The sequence below is a fragment of the Octopus bimaculoides genome, chromosome 3 (genome assembly GCF_046866305.1).
Source record: "Octopus bimaculoides isolate indiv1 chromosome 3, ASM4686630v1, whole genome shotgun sequence".
Lineage (NCBI taxonomy): Eukaryota > Metazoa > Mollusca > Cephalopoda > Octopoda > Octopodidae > Octopus > Octopus bimaculoides.
In genome coordinates this window covers 107,553,202-107,569,218 of record NC_142930.1, presented here as the reverse complement: position 1 = coordinate 107,569,218, position 16,017 = coordinate 107,553,202, and the positions used below count along the sequence as shown (strand labels likewise).

General features: G+C 35.5%; 1 protein-coding gene across 3 annotated transcripts in view; it reads left to right on the top strand.

The window, feature by feature from the left end:
• The window catches only part of LOC106876333 (bridge-like lipid transfer protein family member 3B), a 79,501-nt gene that overhangs the window by 2,590 nt on the left and 60,894 nt on the right, over positions 1 to 16,017 (top strand). The gene's annotated exons all lie outside the window — the stretch shown is intronic.

Genomic DNA, 16,017 nt, shown 5'->3' with positions numbered 1-16,017 from the left:
ATATCCTGAGCAACTCAACTTTACAATTATCCGTTCAACATACACACACCCTGACCAAATCAACTTTATTCTGTACATTAGTCGTTGATTAATCTAAATCGCTCATTATGAACCAGAATTCAGTTTCCTTTAACTTAATATTCTCCTTAGATTAAACTACGAGACTCTTAGGTTGAAATACTTTCCACTATTTTGGCCTTTAGCTTAGTGCAGGTGAGGCATCTGGTGATATCCACTTATTGTATGCTCGAGTTTGTTGTTTGTTTTTGTCCCTCGCTCTTGCAGTGATGGAAAACTATATAATATTCTCTGTCCTTAAAATGTGAGAAATATCTTCTGACGTGTCCTTCTATTTGGTTTGGTCGAGACATTCTGATTATATATCCCCTAACGTCAAATGAGATCTGCGAATGACCCCTAACATAGGCGTGGGTGGATCGTTCTTATGTCTCCCATCCTTAGTATGCGTACGGCGCTCTGATTATATCCGCTTGCTTTGGTTGAGTCAGGCACTTCTTTTAAGTAATGTCATTTAAATTAGAATAGTTAAATACCATTAGTAGTATTTCTTCTGCTTTAAGTTGCTGTACATTTCTTAAACGTCAACTTTGACATTTCCATAGTGAGAATTAATTTATGTTAACACAACCTAGATGTCCCCACTGCTTATGTGTCTCCCGTTATCAGGCGCTATTCTCTTGAGCTGTTATACCGTCTTGTTCTTTAGCCATTCTTGCATTGATCGACTAGATCTATGATCAGAGACGTTCCATCCACGATTAATTAATATTCTTTTTCTTTTCTGACAGTGAATCTAAGATTACATTATCCGGTTTATTGTGCTTGGTCTTGTTTTTCGAAAACAGTTAGGTGTGAGCTGAAGGAGATTTAGCTGCTATTTCTAGCGCGTTTTGAGCAACTATGCAAATGCTCTTGCGATTTGGTTGTTATTTCTAGCATGAAGAGCGCCACGTAGATGCTCCCAAGTTTATAGATTTGACAAGAATGTCAATTACAGAAAATAACCAAACACATCACTGAACATAGCAGATGTGATGATGCTTACAATTATATTGTAGCCAGCTTTTTCTAATTTCATTTCTCGTCTTTAACCTTGACTTACCTCAGCGTTTTAGTCACATATAAGATAAATTTATAAATCCAATTGACCGTAGTTTTCGTCCTTTCGTTGGTTTTGTTTGTCAAAGGAGCTATGCACGTGGCCATCATAGACCTTGTGTGATTGGTGGGATTGATCTCGCTGCTTAGGATGTTGTAAGGAATACATGTGGAGGGAGGAAGTTCGTGAGGACTGACATTCTGAGAAAGACTGGGCATAGTGTTTAGTGTGTGTGTAGGGGTGGGGTGGTGGTGCTGGTGGTAGACAACAAAAGGAGGAGAGATAAGTAAGTTCAAGTGCCTGAATGGGAGAGTTTCAAGATCAGTCATCCCTGAAGAGCAAAGACCACTGTAGTAGCAGTTGAAAAAGTAGAGAGGAGACAATATGTGTGTGGGCCAGAAATTAGAGTATATTTGTGAGTCACTTTTTTGCCAATTACTTGAATGGCTTTTCTTTGGATGTCTGTTTGTAGTTGTAGCACAGTTCCAGATGTGACAATAGTTCTCTATTGTGGGTTAGCTTGTGTTTCGTATAGGCTTAAGTTCTTGGCTGGTGTGTTTTCTGGTTCTGAAGAGAAAGGCCAGTCTTTGAGCTATAATATTTACTATGTTGAGCATATATGTTCACCAAGAGAGATCCTTAATGGTATTGAGAACTAGCATTTGAAGTGATCAAGAGGGTTTAACTCTTTAGCATTCAGATTTCTTTGTCAAATATAATGCTTATTTATTCACATTGTTTTGAATTAATTTTGTAGCTTCAAGATTTCAATTATGTGTTTGTATATTTTGAGAATGACATTGTAAGGTAGGCGTGAGAGGTTGGATCTGGTCAGTTTTAACATAAAACAGGCAGAATATTTTGGCTGGATATCATTGGATTGAATGCTAAAAGGTTATGGTGTTCAATATGTTAATAATGTTTTCGTAATATACGTAGTGATTGTAGTTTTTACAACTGAAAGCTGCAAGATTTGTATTTCCTCATTGGAGGATACTTTCAAGGTCTCTGTTCACAGAGTTAGTGCAGATTCAGTGTGAGGTGTCTAGGTTAGGTACTGTAACTTAGGGAAGAATGAAGGGTCATATTATCTGTATAGGGGTAGGTATTGTTGGTGGTCATGGCTAATAGGTTAAGTATAGATGGAAAAGTGTCAGGACAAAACCAGATGCTGGGGCACAATAGAATTGATAGAGTGTGGGTCAGACCGAGCTCCATCAATGCACAGCAAACCACTGATCCATGAGACGAGTGATGAATGGAGTCCATAGGTGGGCAGTTTTGATTTGCATGTTAGTTACATCAAAAACTTTGCTGATGTTGCAGGCAACAGCGTTGCTTTCACCAAATTTCTTGAGTGCATTACTTAAACAAAGCATAAATTTCTGTAAAGGGAGCATATGCCCATCTTGCTCCACAATGAATTTGTAATTTTACTGCTGATAAAATAATGATAGTAAAATTACTACTTGCTATAAAAATGATTGTTTGCTATTCAATATTTCTTTGTCTTATAAACTCTATTGATTTTATTTAGCAAATATAAAATTTGACTGTGATGTAAGTAGTAATTGGGTTGCTAATGACAACATATATTAACATGTGTGTACACCTTGTAGTGTAGGAGTGCATGTGCTTATATACATGTGTATCAGTGTGTATGTGTGTGCGCATAGATTTGTAGATGTCTTTACTGCCTAGTCTATTATTCCTATTTGTACTCATTGACACACTCTCAGCCTCTTCGCACTCACTTCCTTGTCACTCTTATCTTAATCACTCAACTCCCTATTGTTCTACATTTGTTTCCTCCTACCCCACCCTGCAGTTTGAAATCCTCTCATCTCCCTATCTTCCACTTTCCTGACACTAGCCATTGGTGTGTGTGTGTGTGTGTGTGTGGAGCCCTACTACCATCCTCATTACCCCTGTCCAGTCCACTCTTATTTTCCTATCACACTTATCTGTCCATTTGTATGAGACTCACCCACATCCTGTTTCCCCTACCACCACCCTCACCATTTGAGTTCTTCAGTGCACTTTACCTTCATCCTTATCTTTCCCTTTTGTACTGCCAGTCATCTTCCCCTTTCTTGTCCACGAATCCAAGCAAGCTCAACCCAATGATGTTGCACTGTGTGTGTTTATATATGTATGAATGTAAGCTACTGGCCCATCACGGGTAGTTGCTGAGATGCTCAAAATATCTGGTGAGGTAGGATACATGCTAACCGTCTGAATACTTAGTCAGGTAATATAGGAAAGTGTCATAGCTGATGACTGGCATAGCAGTATTTATTGTAAACTGCGACAAGGGCAAAAGAGATACTTGAGAGAGAGAGGAAATTACAGATGTATCAAATGGATGGACCAGACAATGACAGTCACAGAAAGAGTCACAGCACAATTGATCTAGAATAGAGTTAGCCTTGATGAGCTGCAATTTGGCTTTATGCCCAGAAAAAGGTACCACAGATACTATCTTCCTGGTGAAGCAACTGCAAGAGAAGTGCTTTACTAAAAGTAATTCACTATATCTAGCATATGTTGACTTACAGAGGGCCTTTGACAGTGTGACACATTATGCTATCTGGTGGTTACTAAAAAATTAAGTGTAGATGAATGGCTTTTGAGGTTTGTATAAGCCAGGGGTCCCCAAACTTTTTAGACCATTGACCCCTTTATGTAATCCTTGACCCCTCATCGACCCCCAGGCATGTACAAGAAAATATATGAATAATAAGTAGATGTGCATTTATCGACCCCTTGAACAGTCCCATTGACCCCCAGGGGTTGATATCGACCATTTTATAGACCCCTGGTATAAGCTATGTACAAAGGTGCTGTCAGTAAGGTGAGAGTTGGTAATCAATTCCATGATGCATTTTGGGTGAAGATAGATGTCCATCAAAAGTTCTGTTTTTTTCTTCCTCTTGTTCATCATAGTCCTGTAGGTCATCACAGAGGAGTTCAGGATTGGCTGTCCTTGGGATTATTGTATGCTGTTGACCTAGCTCTTATAGCTGAATTTATAATAGAATTAAAGAAGAAATTCCAGGAAACAACTTAGAATTAAGAGGCCTCAAAGTAAACTTAGCTAAGACTAAGATGTTAGTAGGCAGAAAATAAGATAGGACCCTGGTACTATCAAGGAAATGACCTTACTTGAGAAGGAGTAAGTAGGGACTCCATTCTAAGCTGTGGGTTCACAAGAGATGTTGTGGAATCACCACTGATAGGTTAATTGAGAAAGCAGGCTTTGTATGGGACAGATACATGGGGAAATAGACTCTAAATGCTTGGCTTACTAGCAGCAGTGGATAGTTTCTGTTACACAGGTATCATAAATAGCTGTAGAAGTGATTCTTCTGCAAGTATAGTAGGTAAGAACTGGCTGGTAAAAGTCCAGGGAGCTTTTGCCTCTGCTCGCAACAAAGGCCTTCTCTCTTAGAGTGAAGGAGAGATTGTATGATGCTAGTGTTTGAACTGTGATGCTGCATGGTAGTGAGACATAGGTTTTGAATGTAGAAGACTTGCAAAGGCTAGAAAGAAATGATGCAAGCATACTGTGATGGTTGTTACATGAGAAAAGGAGGTATTCTTACTTTTCATGCAAGGAGATTGTTTAGCTGTCCACAGTAACCATGAGCCTTATACATCTTCACAATTCCACTGAAGGTAAGGTCTGAATCTTTATTGGGTATTTCATCTGAGAGAATGCCATTAATTTAAGATCCTTGAATTTTTTCTTCTGTATAAAACAATCAGTGGGAATAGTATAAGCCATGTTTTTGCTATCCTGTAGAACTTATGAAACAGCAAAGGTTTTTGACAATATCATGCTGGTGTTATTTCTAACAATATCATGTTGGAAGGAAGTCATTCCATTTTGGATTACATGTAAAGGTAATGAACAGATCAGGATGATCAAAGTTTCTGACATTGGTAATAGAATTTTGAGTGTACTCATGCATGTATCTGAGCCCTCATATTAAAGATGATAGCAAGCTGACCAACATATGCTAGATTTTCATCATTGTTCAAGGTGTCTTTTAGATGAATTTATTTTCCAACTTTTCATAAAAATCCACTATAACTGATTGAAGGGTTTGCAGAAGTGCTGAAGTAGGTTTCAGTTTGATCTGATCAGCAACATATTAGCACAAAGATCATTTGCTGACACCTTTCATTACATACTTCTCGAAAAATGTATATGAGAAGATATTGCAATAAGTTAAATGGATGATGTATTTCTGAGACTGATGAGAAGTTGGTTATGTTTATATACAGATTTATGTCTCTTCTATGAAGTTCCTGCCCAATAATGACTACCTCTTTGCAAATAGAAGCATGGAAAAGATGTTTGTGTTCTCTTGAGGATACTTTATCTATACAGAGATAACTTTCATTTCTATTCATATTTTCAAATACAATCTTTACATAATCACCATGCTAATGTAATATTTCTTGAATATCAAAAATAATTGGAAAATCTGTAATGTTGTTACGACATTGCACTGTTTGTCTTGTTTGTCACCCATGAAGTATATCTGTAGAGACTTGTGATCAGCAAATGTAAATGGAAGAAATGAACCTGTATAATTTTAAATTTGCTTCTGTATTTTGAAAGTAGGCATTCATCTTTCTATAGCAACCTCACTAGCTGCAAAAGAAGTGATTTGGAAGTGAGAATTGTATTTCCTTTCCTTAGAAATGATTTGTTTCTCTTGTACTTCCTTTAAACAATTAAGTGGTTTTGGAAGTATTAATGTAGGTTGTAATTTTATCACTTCATTTAAACATTATATGCCTGAAGCATCTCTTTATTATTTTTTTTTTTTTACTCCACATTGCTCATATGTTAGAGACATTTCACTTAACAAGATGTTACACACATTTCACTAATAAGATTCATAATCTATGTTTTTGTCATATTCAATTGATTTTTCTTTAACTTGCCACTTCTCACTTCTTGCTGCTTGATTTCTAGCCTTAGTTTCTTAAAGATGATCTCACCTGTCTTCACTTTTATGTTATCCTATTGTTAGATTACTTGTCCTCATTATTTCAAAAGACTTTTTCCTTTGGTATTCAGATTTATGCACCGTTGCCATTGTAGTATTTTTGCAATTCATTTTTTGTTTGCCTTTTCAAATTATCTTTTGATTCAGAAATCCCAAGAGGTTTAAGACTCAAATTTTTGAAGAAGAATGGTTTTCGATCTTATGATAAAAGTAATACTTTTAAATTTAGGCACAAAACTTAATTGTAGTAAGTATTGTTTCCAAAATATGCAAATATCATTTAAAACCACAATTATTCAACATATTCTTATGTAAAAAAAAATATAAATTTCAAGAAAATTGAGTAGGGGACAAAACATAACCCAACAACCATCAGTTAAGGAGTTCATGGGAAACATTGATTTTTTTTGTTTTTCCATCTATTGCATTTAAATAAAGATTATTCAGTCTTCCTTCAAGCATAAAGCTGTTCATGAGAAGACGCAAGGCCCTTGTGGTTTAACTGCTTTTCCTGCCTCCATATTTGTAATGACTATTTTGATTGTATAACTGTTAATTTCAATAGCTGGTCTCTCTGCTGGGTCTACTTTGGTCCTTCTTTCTTTCAAGAATTCTTTTTATACAGCTTCCTTTTATGGTTGCATTTCAACAACCTTCTTTCTTCTTAGTATCGTTATTGTTACTTTATCTGGTATTTCAATCATTTCAGCAAAACATCCTGATTCACTCTAACACTCCGCTCTGAAATTACATCCCAGATCACTGGCAATCCTCTCACTGTTTACTTCACTCCTTGTTAAGTATATCTTATGTTTAGTTTCTCTTCTAGTCAGCTGATATTGTTCTTTGATGCACAATTTCCTTCAATTTTTCCCATCATTGTTTCTCAGCTTTTACAGTTCTATCTATTGTATCATTCCATCACAATGTCAATCTTCTGTGTATCTGAAACCATACTCTATTTACAGGTCTAGTCTGTTGCTCAGAGAAACCTCCTGTTGTTCACTATGTTTATAAGTCATTATTTTCTCCTTTTCATCAATATGCATCAGCTAGTATTTCTTTGAACTCATGTTTGACCAAAGATCCTTAAACTTCCATATCTTCCTTCTGCATATTCTCTGTGTTTCTGAGTCCAACTCACACAATAAGGTTGTTGAACACTAGTCTATGTTAAATAGTACATTCTTTACTGGAGATGGACTTTGCATTACAATCAGTTGCCTACCCATTTTTCTGGTGAACATGATGATGTCTATCTGTTTTATATGTGATACCTAACTGGTTGATGATTGGACAACTGCTTGGTTTCCTGGTGTCGCAAATGGTTGGGTCAGTTGCCATTTCTCACATATTATTTTTCAGTCTATTTGCACCATATCCATTGTTTGCATGTGTGATATTGTAGTCATCATGGTGTTGTTCAACATGCTATTAAAGTTACCTGTCATCATAACGAGGCTGCTATTAGTGATTGTCAAGGTTGTATGCAAGAGGACCTTGTTTAAATGGTTCTTTTAGTCATATATCAGCCTGGATGTACATATGTTATCATGTTGGTTATGATTAATCTAGGATTAATTATTCTGTCACATACTCTGACTAACTTAGTTACTTATCCACTTCCCTTGCCGACAATATCCCTATACCTTACATTTCAGCACTTACCCATGCAGAAAAATTTGTACTTGTGTTTCTTGCCAACGAAATGTTTGGTTGAGGTTCCTTTTTTGTACACAATACACATTTATTCACCTCTATTCCAGCATCTCTACAATTTCTGTAGACCTACCTTTTATCAGGTTAATTTTGATGATGACAGTGATGGAGTTTTGTATTTAACTGGAAAAAGTTAATTTCCATTGGTTGATGGGTTGTTTGATGTCTATTTTCAATGTCTAAATAGAAGAGAGTTGCTGCAATCATGATGAGGGTTTGTCTGTCTCTTTGTTGGCATACACCTGGAATGATTTGAATTGACTCCAACCAATGCATTTACAGTTTTGCCGTCAGTATCCCACTGCTTGCATAATTGATGAATGTTGAGGGGCTCTCATACATAGCTAAATGTACTCCTCTCACCACCCTGCTGCCATATTCATAACTAGCATGGTCAGTGCTAGTATTCTATATGTAAGTAATATTTTTCATTGCTTTTGTGATTGTCTTGATATTGGTATGGTTTATTGGTTGGATGTTTTTCTTATCACCAACCATTTCACTGTATTGTCTGTCAAGACAAAGATGTCCCATCTACACTATGTCAGTTTTTATTCAGAGTTATTGCTTTCCTAGAAGGATTGCTCTTGCTGTGGCTTGTGGAGTGCCCTCTCTCTGCAAAATTTCATTTGAAATTAGTTTTCCTAGTTGTTGCTAAATTCTCATCTACTTTGTGTAGAATTTCATTCGGATTTATTATCCTGTTAGTTGGATTGTCATTTCACTATAGCTCATATCCCTCCACAATGTGAAGGATGCTCACAGTGTGGAGATAGAAAGACTAAGTCTTTCTCTGTAATATTTCTAAAAGTGGGCACAGCATGGAAGTAAACTGGTGGTTTTGCTTGGAATGTATGAATTCCTAAAAATGGAGTGTTGTGCATAAAACAGACTGGTGGATTTTAGTAACTGGAATAATGCTGTCTGGTTGCACTTGTCATGATAGGAGCTAAGACAAGAGGATAAGGAACACTTAATGCTACTGACTGAATGCATTTGCCAAGTAAGGCTCAATAGAAAGCTAATGCTGACCAATAAAACCCTGAGAGAGGGAGATCATTCATAGAGAGTTATTGTCTTTTAATTTCAAGAATAATTTTATCTAATCAAATGTTTCACCTCACAATATTACAGATGTGAGAGTCTTACCATATGACTACTACCATGCAAAAACATTCCCCTGAGGATATTTTCCTTGATCTCTATTATTGATATTCATAATCAATGTCACTGTCTTCCTTTTTGTACATAAAATGATCAGCTCTGAGTGTGCCATTTAACTTGAACATGCTTTGTTGAAGAGAGATAAGATCTAAAGGTGTTGTCCATTTATTTTACTAGTTGGTTTTATAGATAAGATCTATTTCTGTGATTTTCATTTCTCTTTATCATTAGACACAATGTATTCATCTTCTTAACGCCATTACAATATCTTCTTGTTTTGGTTAATTGGCACTACGGAAAAAGAAAATAGTTACAGTGTAATTATTTGTTCGAAGTATGAAGCTTTGCCAGAAACATACTTAGGAGAGTTATTAAGCATGATAATATCTTCAGTTGTTTTTATTTGTAAAGCGGTAGTTCATGTTGCTTTCTTATCACAACAGTTTCAGTAGAATTAAATTTGTTAGTAATGTTGACTTTTAAATTACCAAAGTTTTTTTTAATTCTTTTTATCAGAAGTGCACTATCAATACTGAAACAAACATATGAAGAACTTAAAGCATAATTTTATAAAATACTGTATGTTTTAATGATTAATATATTATGTGTTGGCAACAGGAAGAGCATCTGGCTGTCAGCAACTGTCTTAGTGAATCTTGTCCAATCCATGCCAGCATGGAAAAAGCAGATGTGAAAACAATGATGATTGTGGTTATAAATAGTGCTTGGCAGAGATGTGACTGTGTGGCTAAGAAGTTTGCTTCCTAACCATATGGTTTGGAGTTCAGTCCTATTACATGGAACTTTGTGTAAGTGTCTTCTACTAAAACCTTGGACCAATCAAAGCTTTGTGAGTGGTTTTAGTTGACGGAAACTGAAAGGAGTCCATTGTATAAATATGTATGTACTACATATGTTTTATGTGTACCCTAGTTTTGACATCATGTGATGGTTGTAAACGAGCGTCACTAACATACAAGTGATGTTATTTGTTTCCAGTCTCCTGTGAGAAACATATCTGGAAATGGGGAAATATTACTTTGCTTGGAAACAAGTGAGGGCTAGTGACAGGAAAGACATGCAACCATAGAACACCTACTTCAACAAGTTATGTTTGATTTTAGAATCATGAGAAAGTAGAGGTTAAATGATAATGATTATTGAGAGAACTCCTTTGTACTTGCCCAATATATTCAATGTAGAAACTTCCTTAACAAGCAACCTGTTGTCTTTAAAATGGGAACCATAGATTTTGAGACATAAATGTTTGATCAGTGTATTGTCAAAAAAATTAACACCTGATTCAGTTTCTGAATCTATCCAGAATTCCTGTTACCTGTATGTATGCATATTTGGATATCAGTGACATATGGTAAGCTCTGAAATAGGTTGTATTAAATTTTATAGTGAGTTAAGATAATTGTCATATGTCTCAATGATTTTATGTTCATGTATAGTGCTAAAAATGGGAAATACATGATTACCCTTTATATAGGAAATATGACGGTCAGGGTCAGAAATGTTGTACAATAAAATCCCCACCCTTGCAGTGCAAATTAGTATATAATAAATGTGTTCACTATTTAGTCTTTCATGCATGATTTTGTATTTAGAAATTACCTTTATTTTTATAATCCACCCCCCACACTATTGCTTACTGTATATTCAGTAGCTAATAAAATGATATTCATTATACTGTATCTCTATTACATATTCACTGTACCTCCTTTAATTTATGGATTATATGCATGAAAAAAAAAAAAAAAACTATAAATTTCCTGTATAATTGAAAGTTTAGAGGAACAACATTTTAGTAAGTTGGGAAAATGACAGGACCTTACTGCCATTAATAAAATGGCTGAGTTTGAGATGAAGAAAAGGTGTTGGTAGAAATTCCATATAATTGCCAAATGTAAACTATTGGCTCACAAGAGATGTAGTGGATTCATAAGCAGGTAGACTTTGTTTATGGTAACCGGTTTACACAGTACATGTGAAATAGATTCCTTCAACTTCCTAGATGTTTCCTACAAGTAGTTGATAGCATTTGTTATCTCGGCTACCTAATTAACAGTGGGACTAGATATTCTGAAAGCATAGCAGCTAGAGTTGGGAGTGGAAAAAGTATATTGAGCTGTTACCTCTACTGGAAGGTTTCTCTGGCAAAGTGAAATTCAATCTATGATGCTTATTTCCTTGAACATGCAGAGATAATATGGTCTTCTCAGTGACAAGGCAACTCGTCTAGTGCTATAAAATGTATTCAGTCTGCAGAATTGTTATCACTAAGAAGAGTATACAGCTGTAGACACCATGCAGGAGTGAGCTGTGGTCTCCAACATGTCTAAGTTGGCAGTTACTCCAAATAAGAACTCAAACTGTGATGTTCGATAATTTGATGTTTTGATACTTTTGCACCTTGTATTTTTCTCTCTTGTGCAAGTCATTACTCAGAGATCTGGGAACCACAAACAGATGTAGTGAGTGTTTCAGATTTTTGATTGCGGTATGCACAAATGAAAAATCACCACTTTTGTAGTTGGCTTGATTGTGAAGGCACATGGAAGGAATAGTATTGGTAGGAACAGTCATGATTTATCAGTTGTATGTCTGTGTTTGCGGTGGTATTGTTAGCAGTGCCTTGAGAGTAGAGACTTGGTCATGCACTGTTATCTTTATCATTGTGAGAGCCAATGACAAGAAGTACTACCTTTAAAGGGAAAGGAAAATAGTACAAAGTGATCTTTCTCAATGACAAGTTGACAGCCACCACACTGATACTTAATTTATCGATCCCGAAAGCATGAAAGGTAAAGCCGACTTCGGCGGAATTTGAACTTAGAACGTAAAGACAGACGAAATACCGCTAGACATTTCGCTCGGCGTGCTAACGATTTTGCCAGCTCGCCACCTTGGTCAAAATTCTAAATTAAAAAGACAAACAGAACACACACACATTGCGAGAGAGAGAGAGAGAGAGAGAGAGAGAGAGAGAAATGCACACGTTTTTGTATTTTGTGTATGTTAATGTGTGTACGTATGTATATTTTTGTATCTAGGTATATGTATGTGTGTGTTTATGTGCATGTATGTATATTTGTGTATGCATGTATTTCTTTCATTTTCTTCAGCTGACTCACTTATGTTTATATATTTTTCATGTATGTGTATATATATATATATATATATGTGTGTATGTGCATGAATGTATATTTGTGTATACACATATATATTTGTGTATTCATACATGAATATACTTAGACAAACATACATACACTCAAACAAACATAATACATACACAAAATATACGTTAACACAAACGATTCTGTTGAAAAAGAATTTAAGAACTAAACATTTTTTACTGGAAAGAGTCGAATAAATATCTTCATTTCTCATTTACTTTTTCAGAAAGATTGCCGAAGCATGAATTTCTATAATTCATCCTACACTTCTGTTTATTTGACAACTCAAATTTTCGTCACTTGCAGCGGCAACTTATTTATCGGGTCTTTTTACTGACGTCCACATTTACTCCAGCTTCTTGCCTTGAGTAAATACCATACAGTGTTTGGAACACGACATGTCCACCTCTCTTAATTCTATTCTACTACTGATAGCAAGGGTTACTATTATTTCTAACCCCACATTTGATTCTAATTCCTTAAGAAGTATTATTTACTTTATTAACTTCGATGGGGTACTCATAAAATTATTAACAATTGATTGTATTTACTTAGTCAAAAGTTAATGTTTTATTTTGACTTTATTACTTCAGAAGTCTAAGCTAGGTTTCGAACTCTGTTCGCCAATGTTTTGCATTAGTACTACTCCGGACCCGCCCCCTTAAGATATATATATATATATATATATATATATATATATATATATATATATATATATATATATATATATATATATATATATATATATATATATACACTTGTTATTAAAATTATTTCAAATTTATCATTAATTGAAGAAATAATGTTTCCTTTGTTAAAAAAAAAAAAAAAATTCTTGATAGTGTTTTTGGCAAGTGTTATATTTCCCAGTGGCATTAGCACCATAAGTAGACTAGAATAGGTTTGACCGGGAATTGAAGCCTCAAAACGATTTTGCTTTCATATGAGCTTACTTCATGTCTAAATATGAATAAAAATATTGAATAAGAAATTAGGGTGGAGTTTTGGAATGGCTCACTTCGTCGGAATTGTGTGTTTTCTTTTTATTATTCTTCATTTTCTTACTATTGTTTCATACAACAGAAATTACGATTCTGGAAGAATTACTTTTTGCATTGTTTGTCTCTATCCCTTCTCTAATTCCCCATGAGATAGCGATAACCATTCCAAAAACTCCACCGAAATAAATTTCCCATTTTGGCACAAATGGGAGCAGTTAGAAATGACACAGTTGATAGTATCCAGCGTGTCGCTATTATTTATGTCGGACGCATGACAATGATATTTCAAGGCGAGACAGGCTCTCTATTGTCTCGTCTATCTAAAACTGCCTTTGATATTAAAAAACAGAAATTGTCAGAAATTTATATAGTTCTCGCTTCTATCCATATATAGGCCTATAAGCCGCTTGTTTAATATGCTATTAAATATACAGTTGTTCATCGTGATATCTTTTTCATTTGTCGTTTTAACTTATCGTTGGGATTTAATGTCTATTGTAACACTCCGTTAACAATTTTTCGCCGAAAGAAATAGGTGTAACTTTATTGATTAACTATGTATCTCTCCTCATTCGCACACGTCTATATCCTAACATATCGCCACGTCTGTCTGTCGATATTCGCTTATTTCTTAATCTGCCTGACTGTCTTTCTCTCTCTTCATACGTTTGTCTGTGCGTATGTATGTATGTATGGACATCATGTGTATCAAAAGACATGAAAATCGAAATCACATGGTCATTTGTATTCACACTTCTACAAATTTCGATCAATATTCCTATAATATTTAGTTTTCAGCGATAGTTTTTTCTCTGAAGGCTATCGCAGTTGCTCCAACTAATTAGTGTGTGTAGATAGGACGGATTATACGTGTGTGTAAAGTCAATTTTTCAGTATGACAGAAGGATCGAATTGGCTAGAAATTCACTTGACGCTTGTAGATGAATTGTTTTTGAAGTGTGTGTGAATTAACTTAGAAATATCATACATGGAGAGAATGGAAAAAAGAAAGGAATGGGAGAAAAGACGTGGAAGATTATTCGGATGCAGACGTGTATGAATGGAGAGAGATAGGCAGTCAATATCAGATAGTCAAACTGATTTTTTTTCCCTCCGTGTTTTAGAAGCTTTGGATTATTAAATCTATTATATCGATGTTGATAAAATTGCGTAGTCATCTTTGTTAATATCTTCATGGTCCAGTTGAGGGCTATGTGATGTTTAACCACAGGTTAACACGTACCGAGCAAAATTATGATTAAAGGCATTCCAACCATTACTTTCTCGTCTTTTTGGGGGTTATATACCACTACATTATTTAACGTGTCCTTTTTTTTGAGTCATGGCATTTGTGGATGATTTGACTGCTACTTCTAGCGGATGGAGCGATCACTTAGAGGCTCTCTCGTTAATATCCATACGCTTGTTTTCTAAATGTAAGCTGGTCTTGATTGAGCAGACCTATTATACAAGATATGCAAGTCGTGACCATCCCTTTTTAGAATTGTAGTAATATATATAGGACTACACGGACTGTTGACCATAGCTTTGTACTGGGCTTGGCCTGTAGCTATGTGGAATCATTGTTTAGTTCTAGGTTAGCTCAAGTCGAGCAAATCAAAGACATTCCATTTGTGACCATTTCCTCATTTTTCCTCAGCTACTTTAACCAATATGTCCTTTTTAAAAAAAAAATGTGGCAAATTGTGATTTGAGTGAGATTTTGCTGCTCTTTATAAGCCAGCTAAGTGACCTTATAGAAGCACTCTAACTAGTTTGTAAATGTGTTTGCAATATATGTTAGGTAATGTCTACAGTTGTGTGCAGTATTGCCAACAGCTGTATGGAGTATTTCCCATGGCTATGTTGGGTTTTTCCCACAGCTATGTGAGTGTCTCCCACAGTTTTGTGAAGTATTCCTCATACCTGTGTGATTTTTACTAATAGCTATGCTCTGTTGTGTTTGTAAACTGTTTGATGTTCGTTCCTAACTGCCTGCTGTTTGCTCATAAATGATGAAATAAGCACCAGAGATGCATTGCATGAAACAGAAACTGTAGGAGCTGTTTAAAACGTGGTGTTTACTGTCAAGTGAAGGAGATTACACAGTTCTTGCTTTCTAATCTCTTTCACTTGATGGTAAGCCAAAGCATTAATATTAGTGGGATCTCTTTTGTATCTTCAGCACAGTTATCTCTGGGTCATATGTGTTTTACTTAACCCATACACTTTACCTGAGTGGGCTAATGAGAACCAAATTAGCCTTTGCAGTAGAAAGGTTCTATCTCTGATCTTTCTGTGGACTTAATTCGTGAGACTGAGTGCTAGTCTTGATATTTGCAGTTGGCGAAAGATGTCAAGTCTGCTCCCAAGTTAACTGTGATTTTGGCTACCAATATGCTTTTATGTGCTGGATAGAAGAATCATACTTACGATTTCTTCGAGAAAGTTAAGTCATCCCATCAGATCCACTTGCAACTTCTAGTCCGTTATTTGATGCAAAATGAAAAGCAGGTTCTCATCTTTTGTTTTAACTTTAACATCTTACCACTTAGATGATAAGATATTTATGAAAAATATCAGTGTTCAGAGGCAGTACATAGACAAGAGTCTCCTTGTTACCTACAGCATTTCACAAATACTCTGCAAGTATAATGAGCTTACAAATATAAAATTAAGCTCAAAAGGGACCCAAAATCTATCGCACATTTGGGTGGTATTGCGTGATGCTTGTTGGTTTTAAATCTGTGCAAGTCCATCCATTTGACAGTTTCTGTAAGGACTTTGTTGTACCTCATCTTGTATTC